At 34.3% G+C, this 22,686-nt stretch overlaps 2 non-coding genes across 2 annotated transcripts; both read right to left on the bottom strand.

Annotated features, from left to right (window-relative positions):
- Positions 1–6,374: 6,374 nt before the first annotated feature.
- Positions 6,375–6,455, bottom strand: TRNAL-AAG (transfer RNA leucine (anticodon AAG)). The gene has a single exon. It is a non-coding gene; the product is annotated as a tRNA-Leu (tRNA).
- A 4,514-nt stretch (positions 6,456–10,969) lies between these two features.
- TRNAL-AAG (transfer RNA leucine (anticodon AAG)) lies at positions 10,970–11,050 on the bottom strand. The gene has a single exon. It is a non-coding gene; the product is annotated as a tRNA-Leu (tRNA).
- Positions 11,051–22,686: the final 11,636 nt, after the last annotated feature.

Below are 22,686 nucleotides of genomic sequence, written 5' to 3'. Positions count from 1 at the left end.
AAAAATATAACAAATGAAATAATAATGTAATCAATAATTTAGTCATCAAATTAAAAAATATAACTAATGAGAGATAATCTGGAACGAGTTACTCATAGTCCTTTTACATGCTCACGATTAGGCTCAATAACCTTATTCAAGGCATCATCAACAACATTATTTGTTGAAGTTATTGTCTCAACCTCGGCTGGTTCAATACGCTCCTACAAATACAGTACTTCCAAACTTTCTGCGTGTACGAGGGAGTTGTCTCTTTTTCATGATTTTATACTTTTCAACTATTGAATCAGAAGACATATGTAACATTTATATCAAAGTATATAATAATCTCGAAAATATCATACTACATTTTTTTGATCGGTAAATATAAATTACCATAGGGTTCATACTTGTTTATTCATCAATAAAGTCCATCCAGTCATCTACAGATTGCAAATTATCCAATTTTCCTTTAAGACTTTTAGTCCCAAGATATCTTCTTTGTGATCTACGGTTTGAGGATGTAGCTTATCTCTAATCATTCCAACTTGATATTAATATTGATAGATAATCGTTATGCACTAAATGAAAAAAAAAAAAAAAAACTAATGCATTTACACACCAACCAGACAGTACCGTCACAAAATTAATATTATATATAGAGTATATTGTGTTCACAAAAAATATTTTATATAACGTCCCGAATTGTTCCTCAAATAAATATACCCTCAATATCTTGTCTTGCATACGTGATCTCAGTATTTTTATCAATGTCTTCCAATGTACTAAGAATTTGTTCATTGACAACCATCGTATTAACATATTGTCGATCGTACATATCAAAGTCATGAAAGCAATAAAACATATGTTTGGCTCGTAACGCTAAGATGAAAGGTTCTCAAAACACTTTGATTTTTATGTAGGTTAACAAGAGCGAACCCTTCCTCAATTCTTACTCCATTATAGACATGTAAAGATTGGAAGTGGTGGTATTACTGAACGCGTGCGGAAGCAATTTGGATCTTAGGCACTCTAAGTACATTAATTATAGTAAATTAGCTAGCATGCTCAAAAGCATTAAAACTCAATGAGTTTGAATATTAACCTTTTGTAGTTCAAATTTCTTTTTCCTCACGAACCGGTTTTGAACAACCACTAGTATCTTCCCTACTATTCTCTAGCCTTAAAACGAGATTGTGGAATCTGGTGAGTGACTAAACTTGATAGGAATTTAGTATATCTAAAGAGAGAGTTTTGAGAGATTTTCACACAGTTTTTCAAGCCAAATTTCCATGTACCTTATTACTCAATTTATAGGGTCATATTTGCCTGTCCATGCAAATTTGAGATTATCAAATTTTGACACTCAAAATTTCAATCAAATTTGTGGGGTTTATTTGGCAAACATGCATGTTTGGTTAAACTATATATTGACACTCAATATTCCACTAACTCAAACATGGATTTTTCCACCCAGTGAAGTCAACATTTTAACTTTCTCTATTTTAATTCAACAATTAATTTCAAATCAAAATAATATTAAATGATTAATTAAACAATTTAATTAATATTTAACATTAAATCCAGTGCCAATCTCAATCAATTCCGGTACATATTGATTATGAATCCCTATTCATAATTAAAATATTTAAATCTTATTCAAATATCTCCAATTCTCTCTTTTTGTTTAATTCATAATTAAAACAAAATTTTGTTAAATATATCGTATATATTTAGTGTGTATTCTCTAATTTGAATTCGAACACTTCGAACTCACTCGTCACACTGTTCTAAGGTTTAGTCTGATATGAGCTAGCAGAGGGACCTAATGAACCTACAAATCATGGGCTCCAACGATCCGAGATTAACCGCTAAACTCATTAACCTTGTTAACCAACATTCGTTAACTACTAAGACACTCCATTATTGCCTAGTAGTTGCACTCCCATCACTATAGATATATTTCTGTCCATTTGATATAACCATGATTAGTAAGTCGATCCTTCACAGGTTGTTCGTAACTAGCGCTGGACCAATTTACCGAATCCCTCTCGGGCCTCTAATGAACAATTGATTTGTGGTCCAACCACCAAACCGAATCCCTCTCGGGCCAATTAGAGGGTGGGGCCCCTTGTTCAAGACTTGGAGTCAATACTTAAGGGAACAACCTCTCTACTATCCCTAAAAGCGGGTAGGAGTGAATTCCATCTTACACCCTATGTCCCTAGCTATTCACCAAGTCTTACCCCTGAAACGGGAGGCTTATTGAGTCGGCGAACTCGGGCCACTCTCACCCATGCAAATCTAAGGATAATTTTGAATAAACAAGAGTTCATAGTTAGCTCAGGATTAAGATCGAGTTACCTAGGTCATCGAATGAAAAAATCAGTCTCAATAGTAAACGCCATTATAAAGTGAGAATGGTTTTCTTCATGGTCTAATCTTATGCAATACTCATTGCATAGGACGCCCCCACTCACATGTCTCCACATGTACAATTTAGTGATCACATTGTTTATATCATATACAAAAGTGGGCCGCATTCATAGTGTCTCCACATGTACACTTTTTCTTGGTCTATTTGCAAGCCATTTTAACAAGTCCGAGTAAATTACGATAGATGAATCTATTTCAATCCGGTAAGAAGAAACATACTACTTGTTAGTTAAATTGTGTTATAATCGTGTACATTCATTAGTTTATGGAATAGTATGTTATATTACCTTAGATTTTAATCATGATGGAAATTATTCGGCATGAACCTTCCAAAGTAGACTAGAATATTCTACTAGTCTTCTATATTAGATCATGAGTTCCTTCATATGCATCCTAACTCGATGAATTACTAAAAAATTATGGTTGTAAGTAAGTAATAATTGGTACACAAATTAACTCACTCCATAAATTTTTCCACCACTATTGTGTTGAATAAGCCACATTGATGTGCATTTTTAAGTACATTATCGAGTAATGCAAGTGAAGTTAAAGCTTGTAACACCCCAAGCCCAATAGGTACAGACTTACACTTCTTTCAGACAAGCATCCTCCTAACTTTTACGAGTTTATAGTTTTAGGAAAAGATGCTCGGACACATCAAGGAGCTTAGGAAAATTTAAAAAAAAAATGGTAATTTGATGAAAAATTTGGGTCAAAGTCAACCAGGGGCAAAAGAGTAATTTTTCCCCACACACCACCCTTGAGGGGGTTTAGACAGACCTGCAAGGAAAAGAAAAGAAAAGAAAAGAGACAGAGAGAGAAAAAGAGGAGTTAGGGTTTTTAAGAAGAAGAAGAAGAAGAGGAAGGTGGGTACCACGCTCAAATCCGAACATTGAAGCACTTTCGATCTAAGGTCTCCCTCCAGATCTACTCAGAGGATCAAGAGGAGCGATCCGAGTGTTTGGATCGTTTGTTTCCAACAAGAAACCCATATTTATACCAAGGTAACACAAAACCCATATTACCGAACCTTTAAAACTTGATATCTTGGTGTATGTTGAGTAATAGGTAATGAAATAGGGCTTGTTAGAATCGTAATAAGGAGATCTATAAAGTTGTAGAAGAAGTCGGGATGAAATACGGGTTGTAGGATTGGAGTATGGCCTCATGACTTAACGGGAATTAGTGTAAAAGTGGGAAAATTGCAGGAAATCGCAAGGAAGAAGAAAGGGCGCGTGAATTCTGCCGACAGAGAGAGTGGGGGCACGTTTGTCATTGTTTTGGCTCCCGGTTTGTCCCCTTCGACTCCTTTTGACCTGTCCTATCAAGATTGGTCTATACTTATCTTGAAAATGGTGAAATATAGGTCTAATAGGAATTGGATTGAAATACTCTATTAAATGTACATCCAAGAAAAAAAGGGATTCGAAAGCAAGTAAGTAGCATATCGTTCTTTAAACTAGTTCTTAACTTGTTTTACAACATGTGAGTATGCTGTTTACATGATTAAGAGCTTAGTATGTTAATATGAATTTGATGATATTTAATGTCTATTTTATATTGTGACTGCTTGCTTGTAATGTAAGCATGTTATTAATGATTACCAGAATGTTCTGTGTCGAACATTATAAACGTATGAAAACATGCATTAGATATGAGTATGTTATGCATGTTAATGGAAAGGTTACGACTCTAGGATATGCTTATTGGTTTTGAGTCATGACTTATTTATATGAGTATTGTAGTCTACTAATTCCCGCGGAGTTCCTAACCAACGTGTTGAGTGCTAAGTTAGAGAGAATGAGTGCTCCTGACCGTTGGTATATGAGATGAACAGGCCACCAGAGAAATGAGTAGACGGGCCGTATTTGACCGAGAGCGAGTCTTACATACGAGTCCAAAAATTCTAGATAAGCCTATAGAGAAAGTAAGTATCCTAAGCTGGAGGTAGCTGAGATACCGCATTAATGAACAGGTGACACTGGTAAGAGAAACTAGGAGTCAACGACGAACAAAGCTTAAAAACACCGGGAAAGATTAGTTATAACTCATGAAAGATAAGTTAGCTATCTATTAGGTAATTTAATTACTCATCAAAATTATTATAACTTTTCTTTCCAGATTTAGATGATGCAGGCAACCGAGGACGAGACCAATGTGCTAGAGACCATTGGGAATCCATGTCTGGATCTGTTTATGTAGTTATGCTTTTCGTTGTTTAAAAGTTACGTCGGTTGTTTAATGTTTTAAATAGTACTGGTTTTAAATGTTTTACTCCATATTTAGAGAAATGTTTTGGAAACATTTCTAAATTTATGGTTGGTTGTCGGAGTTTGTTATTGGTGTCGATGGTAACTCCTGTAAGTCACGTTGTCGATATGCGGGTGTTACAATAACAAACATATATTCTCATTTATAAAGTAATTCAAAAGTATAGTATCAAATAAATTGTATGTTGGTAGGCATTGTATTATTCCCAAGAAACATTAAATCTAAACGAAAAGATTAAGAATTTATTAAATACTTAACAAATTTTAGGAATTATAATTATTGATGGAATTTAGTGAACATCTTTAATAGGGTGAAGCGCCTTGGCATAAGTGAGAACGATTTCGAGGGACGAAAACAAGCTAATTTGGAGTTAGATAGAACTTCGACTAAGGTCATCCAAGTAAGAAGCCTTACTATCGACATGGTTATATTTGATGTTGACACGTGCTCCATGATTCTGCACGTGTCATATATATTGATATGTGTGAATGTTTATGGATCGATATGCTTATGACATGATAGTATATGTTATAATATGTAAATTGTATGATAATACTTATGGTACGACGTGTTTAATGATATGTTTGAGATAGGATACGAGAAGGATGCACTAAACATAATGTAACGATAGGAGTAAGATATGTTCATGAAACGTTAAGGTTATGTTACGTATTAAAGTGCTATGAATATGAGAGATTGATAAAAACGATATGACCATGATCGATTCATAAAAGAATATGATTAGGTGATGGGTAAAAAGGGAGATGATTATGATAGGTGATGGTGTCTAGAATCCAATTGATATAGCTTTGACACAACCCATATGGATATGGGTGATTTGGAATTTTAAGTTTTTCCTCCCTCCTCGTTATTAGGGGTCTGGTTGGAGAAACAAGTTTGAACTCTTAGTACTTGGAAGTCTGTGGGCTAACCTAAGGTGTACCATAAAGCTTGTAACACATAATAGCATTTACTTGTAGTATAATAACGTTTATGACCATAAAGTGAGCATAAATCATGTTAACGTTTAAAATTATCCAATGACTACCAAATTTCATGTGTAACCTTAATATGTCATATCTCATAAATAATGGAGTCCATTTAGTGGGTTAATCTAACATTACTTAATTTTCAAGCAAATCTTGGTTAACTTATGCCATTGGATTATTTCGAAGCAATTCCTACAAGTATGGATAAAGACTAGAGGAAGGTCTGATTTGGGGTGACGTGGCTAGTTCATCTTCTTCTAAAGAGAGGAGATAATGCACCCATGGGATACGTCTAAAAATGGTCTCCCCTTTCCTCACCCGATAACTTTTGGCATTTGATTTCTTCATAAAAGTGGCAGATGAAATTGCAAGAAGAAGTTGGACTATATCACGAGTTATAGGCTCTCAAAGTAGGCACGAAATCATTTTTGTTGGAGGCTCCTAATTTTATAGTCAAATTCATCGTGTCAGGGTCAACTTTCAAGTCATTTTTCGACCTTGTTGGGGAGCTCGATACAAACCTCTTAACATTTGATTTCTCCATCAAAGTTGTGAGCAATCTTGTTTAGAAATCTTAATCCATCCATATTCTTTATAAAAGTTTAGGGATAAAAATATTAAACATCGGTTAAAAGATAATATAATTGTTAAATCATATAAGGATCATCAAGAAATTTTCAAGGAATTTTGCATTATAAATCTTGAGAGTGGGATTTGAACCCACGCCCTTTCGGACCAAAACCTTAATCTAGCGCCTTAGACCAACTCGGCCATCTCAACTTTGATACTTGAAAAAAAATTAATCCATCAATATTTTTTATAAAGGTTTAGGTATCAAATTGTTAGCTTTTTGACCCTTAATCTCATGTTAATTAATTAATTGATCGATGTTTTGATGATAACAAACTTACTCTTGATTATTAACCATTTTCAGGATTTTGAATGGTTGGGAATAATGATTTCAACGACTTTTCAATCACTCCAATCAGAGCTAAAACGAAGATATTACAGTCAAGACAACATACCGATGTGATGATGTGACAGCTAAATCAAATTGATGGACAAATCAAAATATGACACTTATCATTTTGGAAGAGTAATAAATGACAGAGTTTTTCTTATCATTATATTTCATAATATAAATTATTTATTAATTAAGGAAATACAAGATTCACCCGTTTTTATTTATTGAAGTTTATCAAGTAGATGAGTTGTCATCTTCGAATTAATTTCTCACATGAATAAGGTATCACTTCATTCACCTATATAAATATATAAAATATATATAAATATGTGATTGGGTATGATTAATAAATTTTATTAATTATAACTTTTTCCATACATGTTATTTTTTTATGTAGGACGTCATAAGTACGCATTAAATTTCCTTGATACATCGGCCCATACTCTAACCTCATGTGGTCCAATAGGAATGTGATGAATAAGAGCAACTGGATCATTAGAAAACTATCGTCCTTTTGCAACAATCTCTCTTAAGTCATGCCAATATAATAACTTAGTAGTTAATTTGAGTATTATTATTGTGCTCTAATAATGTAATCAATAATTTAGTCATTAAATTAAAAAATAACTAATGAGAGATAATTTGAAACGAGTTACTCAAAATCATAGCCCTCTTACATGCTCACGATTAGGCTCAATAAGGATTCAAAGCATCATCAACAACATTATTTGTTGAAATTATTGTCTCAACCTCGGCTTGTTCAATGCGCTCCTACAAATATAGTACTTCCAAACTAGCTTTCTGCATGTACGAGGGAGTTGTCTATTTTTTTCATGGCATTATACTTTTCACATTTCAACTACTCAATCAGAAGACATAAGTAACATTTATATCAAAGTACATAATAATCTCGAAAATATCATAATATATTTTTTTGATCTATAAATATTCATTACCATAGAGTTTATACCTGTTTATTCATTGATGAAGTCCATCCAGTCATCTACAGATTGCAAATTATCCGATTTTCCTTTCTATGACTTTTAGTCCCAAGATATCTTCTTTGTGATCTACGATTTTCCTTATTTATAGATAATCGTTGTGCTTTGAATGAAAAAAACTAAAAAAACTAATGCATTTACACACAGATCAGACAGTACCATCACAAAGTTAATATTATATGATGATGTGTGATGTTATATGAGAACATGATGATGTTAAATGATGATATGATGATGTGATGATTTACATGATGTTGACATGATGATGTCGATGCATGATAACAAGATGATGTGAGATATATGATGATGAAACGACTTCACATTATGATGTTATATATTAAGATGATGTGCATGTATTAAATGTTAAGATGCACTGTGAAGACGAGTTTTCAAAGGCACAACCCTAGTTAATATTAATGATGATGAATGTATGAAGGTCCATGCTTATATGTTATTAGAGTAATGTGTGAACAATGTATAGGGTTGTGTGATAAAAATGATTTAAAGATGAAAACTAGGGAGGCTTCATACATTGTGTGTGTTCAGAAAATTTTCCTATTTATGATGATGAGTATGGATGTGATTAAAAATTAAAAGAGAAGATTTGAGAGTAAGAATTAATTAAAAATTAGCTCAGGTCAACGTAATTAAAGCAAAAAAGATAATAAAATAAAAATACAAAAAGAAAATAGAAATATGTTATGGTACGAGATATGTGATAAATTGACATATTTATGATACGATATATTATGATGTGATATGTTATGTTTAGATTGTTTTATGTGACCGTTGAGGTAATTGTTGTATGAATCACACTTTATGAAATGTTTTGTTAAAAGCATAGAACGTTATGTTATGTCTCCTAAACTGTATGTATAAAACATATTTGTTATGAATGACTTGATATCATGATACATGACATGAAATATAACCCCGTTAGAATTATGCATGATATGAGAACTGAAAAATGAGAAATGATATGATATGAATGAAAAACGGTAGCGAGATTATATTTAATAATGTTGAAAATTGAAAAATATTGGGATCTCATGCATTATGTGTGTTCATGCATTGGGGGATACCATTATTCCATCACGAGAGTAGGGACGCGTACACCACTAAGCAGGAGAACTATCATTATGTTTTACATAATGCTGTCGTGACGGTTACTAATTCTAACGGGTGTTCGACATAAAGAGCTACCAGAGCATGCTCGCCCGACAAGGAAAGGGGCCCAGTGGTGTGCGAGCTGACTGGTGAGTCCATACTCGCACATATGGGTTGTGTGTAGAGTATATGGTACACATCCAAGTTGCCCGTTAGGATAGTGTCGTAGGAAAATAGACTGATATGATAGGACCCGTCATTCCATTTAACCCCAATAGTAGGGTCACTTACTGATACTCAAGCTACGTGCTACTTCTATTTCAAGTTAAGGCAAGGCATTCCTGTACGGCTGACGACGATATTGAAACTCGAGACTATGACACATGCACATGGTAGTCACATTTATTTTCTTATACTTAGACTAGGATAAGATGTTTTGAATGTAAACGTTTATTTATTTTATTTAGTGATAAGATAAGGAATCAATACATGGGGAATAAGATTCGGATTACCTTGTCGATCTAATATCTCAAGGCAATAACATTGTTTGAGATTCGAATCACTCCATAAGCCAAATCGATCATGTCTAGCTTGAATGAATCTTGTTGATCAAATATCTCAACGGAAGAACACTTGCTTGAGATTCGAATCACTCCACAAGCAAGATTGATCATGTCGAGCTTGAATGATTCTACATGCAACCTAAACTACATAGAATTTTAAGAAACTTAGCCATTGGCTAAAGAAAAGCACAAATGCTCCTTTTACTATATTTTCCAAGTCTACATACAAATATAACACATGGCTTTACATAGCCTCAAAATGAAACTATTAAAGGCATTTCAAGACCTGTAACTTTCATACTTAATGGCCATAATTAACCAATATGTAATCAACCTACATGGTTTTATATAGTCTCAAAATGAAACTATTAAAGGCATTCCAAGAGCGGTAACATTCATACTTAATGGCCATAATTAACCATTCTGTAATTCTAACCTAAAGTAACTACAAAGTCTTAAAATACATTAATGAAGTACAATAACTCTAAATTGTAATCCACCTAAAATTTATAACATGAAACTTCATTCTTCTTCAATGTGGCATGAATTGAAATATCTTTTGATAATTTCAACAATATTTTCTTCACATCTTCTTTGAAATATATTGTATGATTGATGTCTCTTGGTTCATATCATTTAGTCTTTTGTTGCGTCATTTTAAAGGTGTTTTCAAAATACATAAGTCCATGACTATATTTTAATATGAAGATGACGTTTTATGAAAGTTTAAATGAAGTATTTCTGCATTTAATGTTCATGATATGTATACTGTGATTACCAAATTTCATGTGTAACCTTAAGATGTCATATCTCATAAGTAATGGAGTCCATTTAGTAGGTTAATCTAACATTACTTAATTGGATTATTTCGAAGCAATTCCTACAAATATGGCGAAGGACTAAAGGAAGTTCTGACTTAGGGTGACGTGACTAGTTCATCTTCTTCATAAAAGTGGCAGATGGGATTGCAAGAAGAAGTTAGGAATCAATTTTTACCTTGTCGTGGACTATAGCACGAGTTATAGGCTCTAAAAGTAGGTAGGAAATCATTTTTGGTGGAGGCTCCTAATTTTATAGTCAAATTCATCGAGTTAGGGTCAACTTTCAAGTCATTTTTCCACCTTGTTGGGCAGCTCAATACAAACTGCTTAGAAAAGAAGAAGTTAGGAATCAATTTTTACCTTGTCGTGGACTATAGCACGAGTTATAGGCTCTCAAAGTAGGTAGGAAATCATTTTTGGTGGAGGCTCCTAATTTTATAGTCAAATTCATCGAGTCAGGGTCAACTTTCAAGTCATTTTTCCACCTTGTTGGGCAGCTCGATACAAACTCCTTAGAAATCTTAATTCATCCATATTCTTTATATAAGTCTTTTGGACCAGCTCGATACAAACTCCTTAGAAATCTTAATTCATCCATATTCTTTATATAAGTCTTTTGGACCAGAACCTTAATCTAGCGCCTTAGACCACTCGACCATCTCAACTTTAATGCTTGAAAAAAAAAATTAATCCATCCGTATTCTTTATAAAGATTTAGGGATCAACATATTATGCCTTAAACCAACTCGGCCATCTCAACTTTGATGCTTGAAAAAAAATTAATCCATTTGTATTCTTTATAAGTGATCAAAATATTAAACAACGTATAAAAAATAATTGTTGAGAGTGGGATTTGAACCCACGCCCTTTCGGACCAGAACCTTAATCTGGCGCCTTAGACCAACTCGGCCATCTCAACTTTGATGCTTGGAAAAAAATTAATCCATTTGTATTCTTTATAAAGGTTTAGGGATCAAAAGATAACATAATTATTAAATCTTATTAGGATCCCACAAGAAATTTTTTGAACTCGAGTCCTTTCGAACCAAAACCTTAATCTAACATTTTAGACTAACTCCAACATTAATAGTCAAGTTCTAGACATTAATGTTCACATATTTCTTAAAAAGATATAGGAATGAAAATAGATTAGGGATGGGCTAACATTAAAAGAAACAAAATACCTTAGACCAATTTGGTCATCTCTAACTCTAATATATGAAATGTCCATGTACTTAATGTAACAACCAAAGAATCTACCTAGGCCTATACGGAATCGTCACAAAGCCATCCAATTGTTGAGGTTGCCTGAGGGTACGAGAATCAAATATGGAAAATACCTCAAAATTTAGATGAAGATTTGTGGAGCTTCTATACAAGTCAAAGCTGGTGATCATAGAGCTGTTAAAGAGGACGATGAGAGCTTCCTTTTCATGCCCTAAATTTGAAGAGAGCCTACAAGTGTTATGACCTTATACCATGAATTCACGATGCATGTTGAATTTGAAGGTTATAGGAGCATTGCACAAACCAATGATACAAGTAAAATAACGAAAAATGCCCTTACTATACCTTCTATGATGTTTTATGGCTTTTACGACTAACCTGAAGTTTTACATGGCATCTAGTTATGATGTTATGAAGCATAGAAATGATAGGTATTTTTTGTGATAGGAGTAGAACATCACATGCTTAGGTTATACCCTTAGCTTTTTATGATAGACCCTCTAAAGTCAGAACCATGAACTTACAAACCTATGCATTATTTCTAAGGGTATAGTCAAGCCAAGTAAGTTGATTCGAGAAAAAACACATCCACGACCCTGAGCCAAATACAACGCCCAAACAACTAGGTGTCACTAAATATAAGAGACTCAAACATGCTATATGCCCTCAGTCATCTTAGACCTCCACCTATGCGATACACCATGATCACATGTATATTCTTTTTGTAGGATGTTAGACTCATACTATGTCATGAGGGATGTAGAAGAATGTTCAATCTATTGGCTAAAACCAGAATTTGAATTGTGATTTGAGTCTTGAACATAGGTTTTTCTTTAATTCATGATATTTACCGGTCATGTGACCTAGCTAGTCTTTTTAAGGGAGTGTTTTTAGGTATAGAACTAGAAAGTATAATGTATGGAAAAGAAAGTACACAACCTGATGGGACCCACCTCCGACCTATGCGATACACCAAGATCACATGTTTTTCTCACTTCAATGGGTGGAATGCCATGTCCATATTCTTTTTGTAGGATGTTAGACTCATATTAGGTCACGGGGGATGCATGACAATGTTGAGTCGAAGGGGTGAAACCAAAATTGAAATTCTTATTTGAGTCCCGAACATAAGTTTTTCTCAAATTCATGAAGCTTGTTTTCTAGGAACATAGGTTTTAGGTATTACAAAAGACTGAGATATTCATGATTATACAACCACGAATAAAATGACAAATTATTTTTTCCGACCCAAATGTTCTGGTGAATGTACAAGTCAAAGAACATTATGAATATTTCATCGATCTGATTGATTATTATTTAATATATAAGTATCTTTATCAAATGCAACGAAAGTTTAAATATTTTTCTTGAAAAAGTGAGATTAAAGTTGAAATTCATGTAGGTAAATCTATAAAAACTCTATTATCATATCATAATAACCTTGTTACTAAGATTAATTGATAGACAGTGATATTGTATTCCAACTCTACGAGTCAATATAATTTTTTGAAAATTATGATGTAAGAGAAGAAAATAAGTCCTTGTAGAAATGGTCGAATAAAAAACTGAGATATACGCTATTACAAGACTCTTCTTAGGAGATAGAGACGGCATATGAACTTGATTGCCTTTAAAACTATCTATAAGAGAGAGATTTTGGAAGAGTAGTAAAGTTAGTTTATAACACTTTAATAATTGGGATTGCCAAATATCATAATCGCACTCTTATGGCAGCAGGACAACGATTGTGTGACACTTGTTCTAACCCATTGAACAAGTCAGCCATGTGAAAATTGAACTTTGTGGACAATCTTAACGTATGATCGAGCCTCGAGTCACATCTGAGATAAAATATTTCATAAAAAGTGAGGGAAGAAATGAGTTGAAAACAACTTGAAAGAAAGTAATGTTATATGCTAAAAGCAAATAAGCAACAACCACAACTTTGATGGCTTATAACGTGGTGAAGAATTGATAAATAGTCATGACAGCAATACGCCTTCAACAAACATGACCGTGACATCTTTACCCACTCAATTGGTTGATGCCTTTGACAACCAACTCTTTGTGAACTTAGCGATGTATGATAATGTTGACTTTAAAGTCTCTTGATGTGTTTCCAGCTGATCTCAAATTAAAGAGCCTCTTCTAATCTACCATGAACTATTGAAAATCACTTCTTGGTTCGTCAAGTTTTCGTCAACTCTTCACGTCTTTTCAGCTAGAATCTCTCCTACTTCCTTCGTAGCAGGAGATCATACTGCCTTCTTGTGCCTAGTGTTTTCCTGGTCAGGATTGTAACGTTTCAAGTTACTGACATGGACAACAGGGCTAGTCTGCATCCATTAGAGAAATTGAATCATGTATGATGCATTCCCGACATTCTTAATGACTTCGGCTGGTCCATAGTATTGTTGCACCACTCGTTGGTTTTTATTGCTTTGAAATTGAAGCTGATCTAATCTTAGCGTGATTAGAACTCTTTCTATTTTGGCATTGTTGTGGCCTACATTTTCTACCAGATCTTCTCTTAATTTGTCTCGATGTTTTCTTGAGTAAACACGAGTTACTTCGAAAGTTTGTCTACACCCTTCAATGATAGTGTTGGTTTGGGATCTCTTTCTAGCATTCACGTGATCACTAACATAAACCTTTTCTAGTCTAATAAACTCAACTTTCAACGAGTTGTTTAGCTATTTGTACAGTTCAGAACAATAAGTGTAGAACTCCCTCATGTGAAGTTCGTGAATGCTGTTATATTCGTTTGACTATTTTTCATTCTGATTACCATACTAACCCTATTTTTATGTTAATTAGGTCCTACAAATGAATTTTTGTGTTAATTAGGAGTTACAAGCCTCATGTGAAGTTCGTGAATGCTATTATATTCGTTTGACTATTTTTCATTCTGATTACCATACTAACCCTATTTTTATGTTAATTAAGTCCTACAAATAAATTTTTGTGTTAATTAGGAGTTACAAGCATAAAAGCAAGCTAAAAAATGCATGTTACATCCTGATAAGTAGATGCATGGACTTTAGGCAACTAATACTTGTAGGGATTGTGAGGATGTGCTAGCATGCGAGCGTTTCTTACCTTAGGTGGTTAGAATATACATGTTAGGACTACAAAAGAGTAATTTTGGATGTGAATACATTGTATGTATGATAGAAAATTATCGATATGCCCCTAGGATAAGATTTTGGGATGCATGTTGTTTTTTTATATTTTTCCGTAGAGATATTTATAAAATACGCAAGAAATTATCAAAAATTTTCTAGTATGAGATTTAAGATAAATGTTGTGCTAAAAAGGAGGATGCACTATACTCATATGTGCTTCCCGCTATTGATGGATGTTAGCTTGTGGTTGAGCTTGTTTGTTTGCAAATTTTTAAGTTTCTACTTTTAGTGCTTTAGGTGATTGATAGGATATCTCACTAATAAACTTGCACGCATATTTTGATTATGTATATCATGCAATAGGTGTTTAAGAGGATAATCTTCCTAGTAAAGCATGTACAAGAGAACCAAGTTAAGACTAGGACAAAAAAGCTAGAGCTATTTCGAGCCAACTCAGGTTAGTACATTTTCAGTAGACTGAGCACTTTAGGATCATAAGCAGCAATCAAAGATTTAGACCTGCGTGCACCCAGAGTATAGATTAGCCGATGAGCTAGTCCTAAACATCTTAGAAACCATAGTTGAGAATCACACTACATAGACAAACTAAGAACCTAGAAAATCTTCATGGGCATCCAAGAAAAAATTTATGGACTTATGAGATCGCTTGTAACATGAATGGATCTAACACCATATTCATCACTATCGTATTCCGAGCATTCCAAAGGAGATGAAGCAATGAAGATTTTATTCATGATGTTCCACTAAATTAACCATGTGGGATTCACTCCTACTGGAGTCCTCGAACAATACTAATGGAGATAGTATTCCTCACTTGTAAAACCATGATCTTCCACTAAATTAACCATTCAACCTTAAAGATTGAAGATCTCATGAAAGAGGTTCAACGGATATCTAACACCATGTTCATCACTATTGTATTCCGAGCATTCCAAAGGAGATGAAGACAATGAAGATTTTATTCATGATCTTCCACTAAATTAACCATCCAACCTCAAAGATTGAAGATCTCATGAAAGAGGTTCAACAGATATCTAACACCATGTTCATCACTATTGTATTACGAGCATTCCAAAGGATATGAAGACAATGAAGATTTTATTCATGATGGTCCACTAAATTAACCAATGTGGGGTTCACTCCCATTGGAGCCCTTGAACAAAGTACACCCCTTTGTTCAACAGGAACACTCTTGATACCATGTTAGAATCACAGATTTCCACATTGGTATGATATTGTCACTTTGAGCATAAGCTCTAATGGCTTTACTTTGGGCTTCCCCAAAAGGCCTCGTACCAACGGAGAAAGTATTCCTTAGTTATAAACCCATGATCATCCACTAAATTAACCAACGTGGGACTCACTCCCAATAATCCTCAACATTTTCTAGCCAATCCCCATTCTCATCCCCATTATCATCAATTTGGTTATATTTGCAATTTTTTTTTTTAAGTATATTGAACCTTGCTCATACCTTCCTCCATTATGGGTTTTTACCCCATATTCTATGGAAAATTGTTGGGAGAGAAGTCTCACATTGGCTAATTAAAAAGATACCATGAATTTATAAACAAGGAATACATTCCATTGGTAAGGGGCCTTTTGGGAAAATCAAAAGCAAAGCCGAACAATATCATATCATTGTGATGTTCATGATTTCGAACATCATATCAGACTCATGCCCTAACTTATTTATGTTAATAGAATCCTCAAATATCGAACAAAGAAGTTGTGAGCCTCAAAGGTGTAGTCAAAAGTGACTCAAGTGTCGAACAAAGGGTGTACTTTGTTTGAGGGTTCCAGAGAAGGAGTCGAGTCTCGATTAAGAGAAGGTTATTCGAGGGATTCATAGTTAGGGGAGGCTCTATGGTGTACTTTTTTTGAGGACAGAAGTGTTCGGAGAAGATCCCACATTAATTAAGGGAATGATCATAGGTTTATAAGTAATGAATACATCTCCATTGGTATGAGACCATTTGGGGAAACTAAAAGCAAAGTCATGAGAGTTTATACTCAAAGTGGACCTTGTCATACCATTGAAGAAAAGCGACGTGAGTATAAATAGGAAATGGTTTAATACTCTATTTCGTAATGTAAATAGATTATGAAATAATTGCAACGACTCAGTGCCCAGTTTTGTCATCACTCACATGTATTTTATAGATCTTTGAATGTTTCATTATTCTCCTCTTTTCTTTTTCTTCTTCTTCTTCTTCTTCTTGCTATTACTTATATATCTTAATTTGGGTGAGGAAATTTTAGAGATTGGAGAATGAAAGAAGGAGAATAAGAGGGCGTTAATGCTTTAACGACACACGACCCCAGGAAAACAAAGTCGGCCGCTTCATGTCGCATACCCATTGCGCGGGCTTGGAAAACTATAAAGTTGGTCTTGTGTTGTTTTTAGATGTGTTCTTGTGTATTTTATCTCTCTTTCTATTGTGTACATGCACGTACACATACCTTCTACCTTAACTTTAACATTAGGATTATAATCGAGGATGAGTTGTGGTGACCTTTGAGGAGTTAAATGTGATGACGGAGAATTAAGGAAAAAAATTTGTTCTATATCGATTAGATTTTCAAAGTTGAAAAGTGAACTCTAATATAAAAGAAGTCCCTTAGTTTACTTAGTCATTAAAATTGCTCAGTTTCATCCTATTTTGACAACTCAGAACTAGATAATTCATACTCTGATGGCCTATAACTTGACACATTTGATTTAGGTCCGGTAAGTTTAGATCATTGACTACCATTTTTTACTCTTCAAGATACGTTTTTTTGACACTTTTAAAATCGTTTAAAGTTAGTATGGCTACTGACTTGCCAAATTAAATTACTTATAGATAAGTTTTTAGATTATTTTATGCAAATGAGGTGAGTCAATTACCATAATAGAATTCTAAATTATAATGGTAGGACTCCTTAGGTGAAAGTTGAGTTCAATGATCAACTTTTTAAGCTAGCATCAAGGATGCATAATGACCTTGTCTTAAACCAACCAAGTAAGCTGTTCTATTATTGGACGCCCATGAATTTGGTTTAATGACTTGTATGTTATATGAATAACACGTACATTATGACCTTTGTACGTGTCATATTTTGTGATGCTATGATATTTGATGTGTGATATGTTATGTGACGATTTATGATATGATATAAGTTATGCTATAATATGAAAGTTATATGATGTATGAACCTCCATATGTCACATCATGTATACTATGTTAGCATGTTTGAAGGGAATGAACTCTTCATCCACGTAGCGGAAGCATTGAGAACCGTTTTTATTTTTATTAAGAATTAAAACAAAGCAATAAATACAAGAGTAAGAACTCTACCTATGTAGAAACCCTAGCTTGCAAGACTCCTCGGAGTATTCCAGCTATGCGGAAGTTCTTGAACATTCCACAATATCTTCCTTACTATGACTCGAACACAAGGTCAAGACTTGTGGGAGCCTCTTCAAAGAAAATCCGAAAGGGATTGGAGAAGAGAGTTTCTAGAATTCTTAATTTTATTCTCTAGATAAAGTGGGAGAGATCGTATGTCTTTGGCTCAACCCGAGGGTCCTATTTATAGGGACTCTTGGAGAATATTTTCCAAATAATATATTTGCATATTTAATATACTATGATATAATACCTTGTACAAATCATATTTAGATATTATAAGATATCCTAATATATATTTAATTAATTTTTATTTAAGGTATCAAAATACATTAATTGATTTAATATTTAGTTGTATTGAATACAATAAATATATATTTTATTTAATATATCTAATATATTAAATATTAATTTAAACCCTTCAAATTAAATATGTTTACTCTATTTATTTAATATATATAATTATAAATATATTTTCTCTATTTATTTAATATATCTAATATATAAAATATTAATGTGACATTTCAATTAAATTTATTTTCTCCTTTATATTTAATATATCTAATATACTAAATATCAATTAGAACACTTCAAAAAAAAAAATTCAAATAAATTGAATCTTTTAGCGTTACTATAAGCTAGCAAGGGGACCATATGGACCTATAGATTATAAGTTCAATGATACAAAATTAATTAATTAAACTCTTTAATTAATCAATTTCCATTCATTAACTATAAGTCACTCCACTATAGACTTAGAGTTGCACTCTCATGCACTCTAGGACAAGTTATGTCCATTGATATAACTATTACAAGTAAGTCGATCCTTCACGAGTTGTTCATAATTACAGCTGGGTCAAAAGTTCGTTTTACCCCTGAAATTACATCTTTCACCATAAGTACCACTGATTCTCTAATGAACAATTTGTCTATGATCAAATCATAAACCAAGTCCCTCTCGGGCTAATGAGAGGGCGGGGCCCTATTGTTCAAGTCTCGAAATCAGTACTTAATAGAACAACTCACCTACTTTCTTTATATGGAAGGTAGTGAATTCCATCTCATGATATTATGTTTCCAACTCCCTATTTGGTCAAGTCCCCAAAATGGTAGGCATATTGATCGGCTAAAAGAGTCATTCTCACCCATGTAAATTAAAGGACAAACCTCGTAGGCAGGAGTTCATAACTCACTCAAAATTGAGATCAAGTCGCATATGATTATCCTGTGAAATATTAATCTTCTCAATTAATGGATTTATAAAGAGAGATTAAATATTTCTTGGTCCAGTCTTATACAAACTCATTGTATAGGATACCCCACTCATATGTCTCCACATAAACGAAGTTAGGAATCAATCTTTACCTTGGCGTGGACTATATCACAAGTTATAGGCTCTTAAAGTAGGCAGAAAATCATTTTTGGTGAGGCTCCTAATTGTTAGTTACATTCATGGAGTGAGAGTCAACTTTCAATCCATTAATTGGATACAAACCTCTATCCGAGGCCCTTTCAATCCTTAGACCAACTCGACCACCTCAACTTTGATGTTTGAAAAAAAAATAAATCCATCTGTATTCTTTATAAAGGTTTAAGGATCAAAATATTAAACATTTTAAACATTAGTTAGAAGATTATATAATTGCTAAATCCATACGAGGGCCCTCAAGAAATTTCTCACGATCAAAATATTAAACATTAGTTAGAAGATTATATAATTGCTAAATCCATACGAGGGCCCTCAAGAAATTTCTCAAAATAATTGTTGAGAGTGGGATTTGAACCCACACCCTTTCAGACCAGAACCTTAATTTAGCACCTTAGACCAACTCAACCATCTCAACTTTGATGATTAAAAAAAAATTAATCCGTCAATATTTTTTATAAAGGTTTAAGGATCAAATTGTTGGCTTTTTGGCCCTTGATCTCATGTTAATTAATTTTAATTAAATAATTTATTGAAGTTTTAATGATAACAAACCTACTTTTCATTATTAACCATTTTTAGTATTTTGAATGGTGGGGAATAATGATTTCAACGATTTTTCAATCACTCCAACCAGAGCTAAAACAAAGATGGTACAGTCAAGACAACATACCCGATGTGATGATGTGACAGCTAAATCAAATTAATGGACAAATCAAAATATGACACTTATCATTCTAGAAGAGTAATAAATGGTGGAGTTTTTCTTATCATTATATTTCTAAATAAAATTATTTTTACATAATATAAATTTATTATATCCCGAGTTCTCTATACAAGGTATATTTTTTTCTCCACAATATTTTTAGTATAATTTACTCTCAGCTATATTTGAAATTTACATACATGAATGATATTTCACAATACATTAAATATCAAAGCTTCTGTCCATAATTAAAATTTCATAATTTACTTACATATTACAAAATAAAAAAGTTATTTAATTGAGATAAAGTAGTTGCTTAATGTAATAAACTAATTAAGGAAATACAAGATTCATCCGTTTTTATTTATTCAAGTTTATCGAGTAGATGAGTTGTCATCTTCAAATTAATTTCTTGCATGAATAAGGCATCACTTCATTCACCTATATAAATATATAAAATATATATAAATATAAATAAATAAATTTTATTAATCATAAATTTTTCCATACATGTCATTTTTTTTAACGATCCTAAATTTTACCTATTTAATCTAAGGTCATTACTATACCTTGAAATGCCGAATTTACATCAAATGGGCTCTTATCATAAATGTTCCTTACGCTGGCCTTTTATTACCTCTTGAAAAACGAAGACAAGGGAAAGAAAGAAAAAGAACAACACTGAAACAATTGTCTTATACTACCCTATGGTTTATTATGCGATTACAATTCAACCTATTCTAACCTATACTAATGATGCAAACGGAAATTCAACCTAAACTAACCTATTCTAACGATGCGAACAGAAATTCAACCTAAACTAACCTATTCTACGAAATGCAAAACAACTATCCTATGCATGTGCCACAGTCCCGGGGTGTGCGATACCGCCGTTGATCTCACATGGGTGCCTTGCCTTTATCTGAAAAGTATAGTAGCACGAGACTTGAGTATTTCTAGAATACTCAGTAAGTGACCCCCCTATCGGGGTTATGCAACAATCACATGCAATGAGATGATGGGACCTATCTTTCAATCTGTCTTCCTACGGTGCTATTCTAACGGGTAAATTTGGACGTGTACCATATACTCTACACACAGCCCATACATGCGAGTATGGGCTCACCAGCTAGTTCGCACACCGCTGGGCCACTTTCCTTGTCGGGCGAGCATACTCTAGGAGCTCCTTAGGCCGGACACCCGTTAGAACTAGTAACTGTCACGGCAGCACTATGCAAAACATAACGATCGTTGTCCTACCATTGGATGTAAGCGTTCGTACCCTCGTGATGGAATAGGGGTATCCCCAAAATGCATGAGCACACATAATGCATGAGATCCCCAATATTTCTACTCCATCATTAAAGAATCTAACCCCACTATCATTTTTCATGCTTAACATGTCATTTCTCACTTTCAGTCTACGTATCATACATATTCCTAACGGGGTTATATTTCACGTAATTTACCGTATTTCATGTCATACATTTCATGCTGTCTACATTCAAATATCTCATACAATCATGCCATAATCATTTAAGAATCACATAAACGTCATAAGCACTACATATCACATCATTCTAAACAGCATACATTAACGTTCACAAGATTACGTACTTAAGCACAACAGTCTAGCATTCAATTTAATGACACGTGCGAATCCACAGGCACGTGCCAACATACAACAAACAACGCGTAACCTACGACGGTCGAGCCACTTACTTGGTAGGCCTTAACCGAAGTACTCCTAAAATATAAACGTAAGCTCCTAGCTCCTCGTATACGTCCTACGCTTCCGGTGGTGGTTGGTTCCTATTGGATCATTCGACAACTTCGTTAGTATTTCACAAACATAATTAATTTCCAACTTGAATTTGTGAAATACGATCTTAAAATGATCTATTTTTCCTTAAACGGGGTCGAAACTAGGTGTGGGAGGGTTGGAACGGTGACAAACCAGGTCGAAAACAGGTTTTTCGAGCCAAATAAGCCGCTAGAGCCGAGAAGCCGCCGTCGAGGGGTGTCGCGCTGCAGACGTGCCACGTGGCACAACCAGAGGGCGACGCGTGTGCAACGGTCTCGGGTCGAGGCGTGGGTTGTTGGGTCGAGCACGCGAGTTTTTGGTTGCAGTCGCGAGTTTGGGTTGACTGCGAGTGATGGACCGGGCCTGGACTAAAAGGAAACATGTGAAGGTGGGTTGGGCTGTGAGCGTCGGGTGTTGGATTGGGCTTGCGGGTCTCGGGTCGGTTGGGTTTTTGCTCTTGGGTCGTGGCTGATGGGTTAGGCCGTAATTGGGCTTTTTGGTTTGGGCTGAGGCGACTGGGCCGCGGGAGTGTCGTCAGCCGAGGTTTGGACTGGAGTGGGTTGGACTCGGTTCGGGTCGCGGGAGTTTGGCCCTTGGGTCGGACTTCGTCTTCTTCGCCCGGGTACCCGAAGTTTTCCGACGACCTCTCTCTCACCTTGTAACGTCGTTTCGACGTCCTTTTTTCCTCCTTTTTTCTCTATTTCTGAGTCTCCTTCTCCCCTTAATTTTGTTTTCGGTATTTATTTGTTTTATAAAGTCCTAACACTCCTGGATCTGAGAGGGTTCAGAAATCCGACGTTTTGTCTCCCTTGCCCGACGGTGTACAACGAGTAGGACTCGTCTAAATCTACCCC

This window comes from Cucurbita pepo, chromosome 20 (genome assembly GCF_057944985.1).
Source record: "Cucurbita pepo subsp. pepo isolate OVF chromosome 20, ASM5794498v1, whole genome shotgun sequence".
NCBI lineage: Eukaryota > Viridiplantae > Streptophyta > Magnoliopsida > Cucurbitales > Cucurbitaceae > Cucurbita > Cucurbita pepo.
The sequence above is the reverse complement of the archived record's forward strand: the minus strand, read 5'-3'. Positions and strand labels throughout refer to the sequence as shown.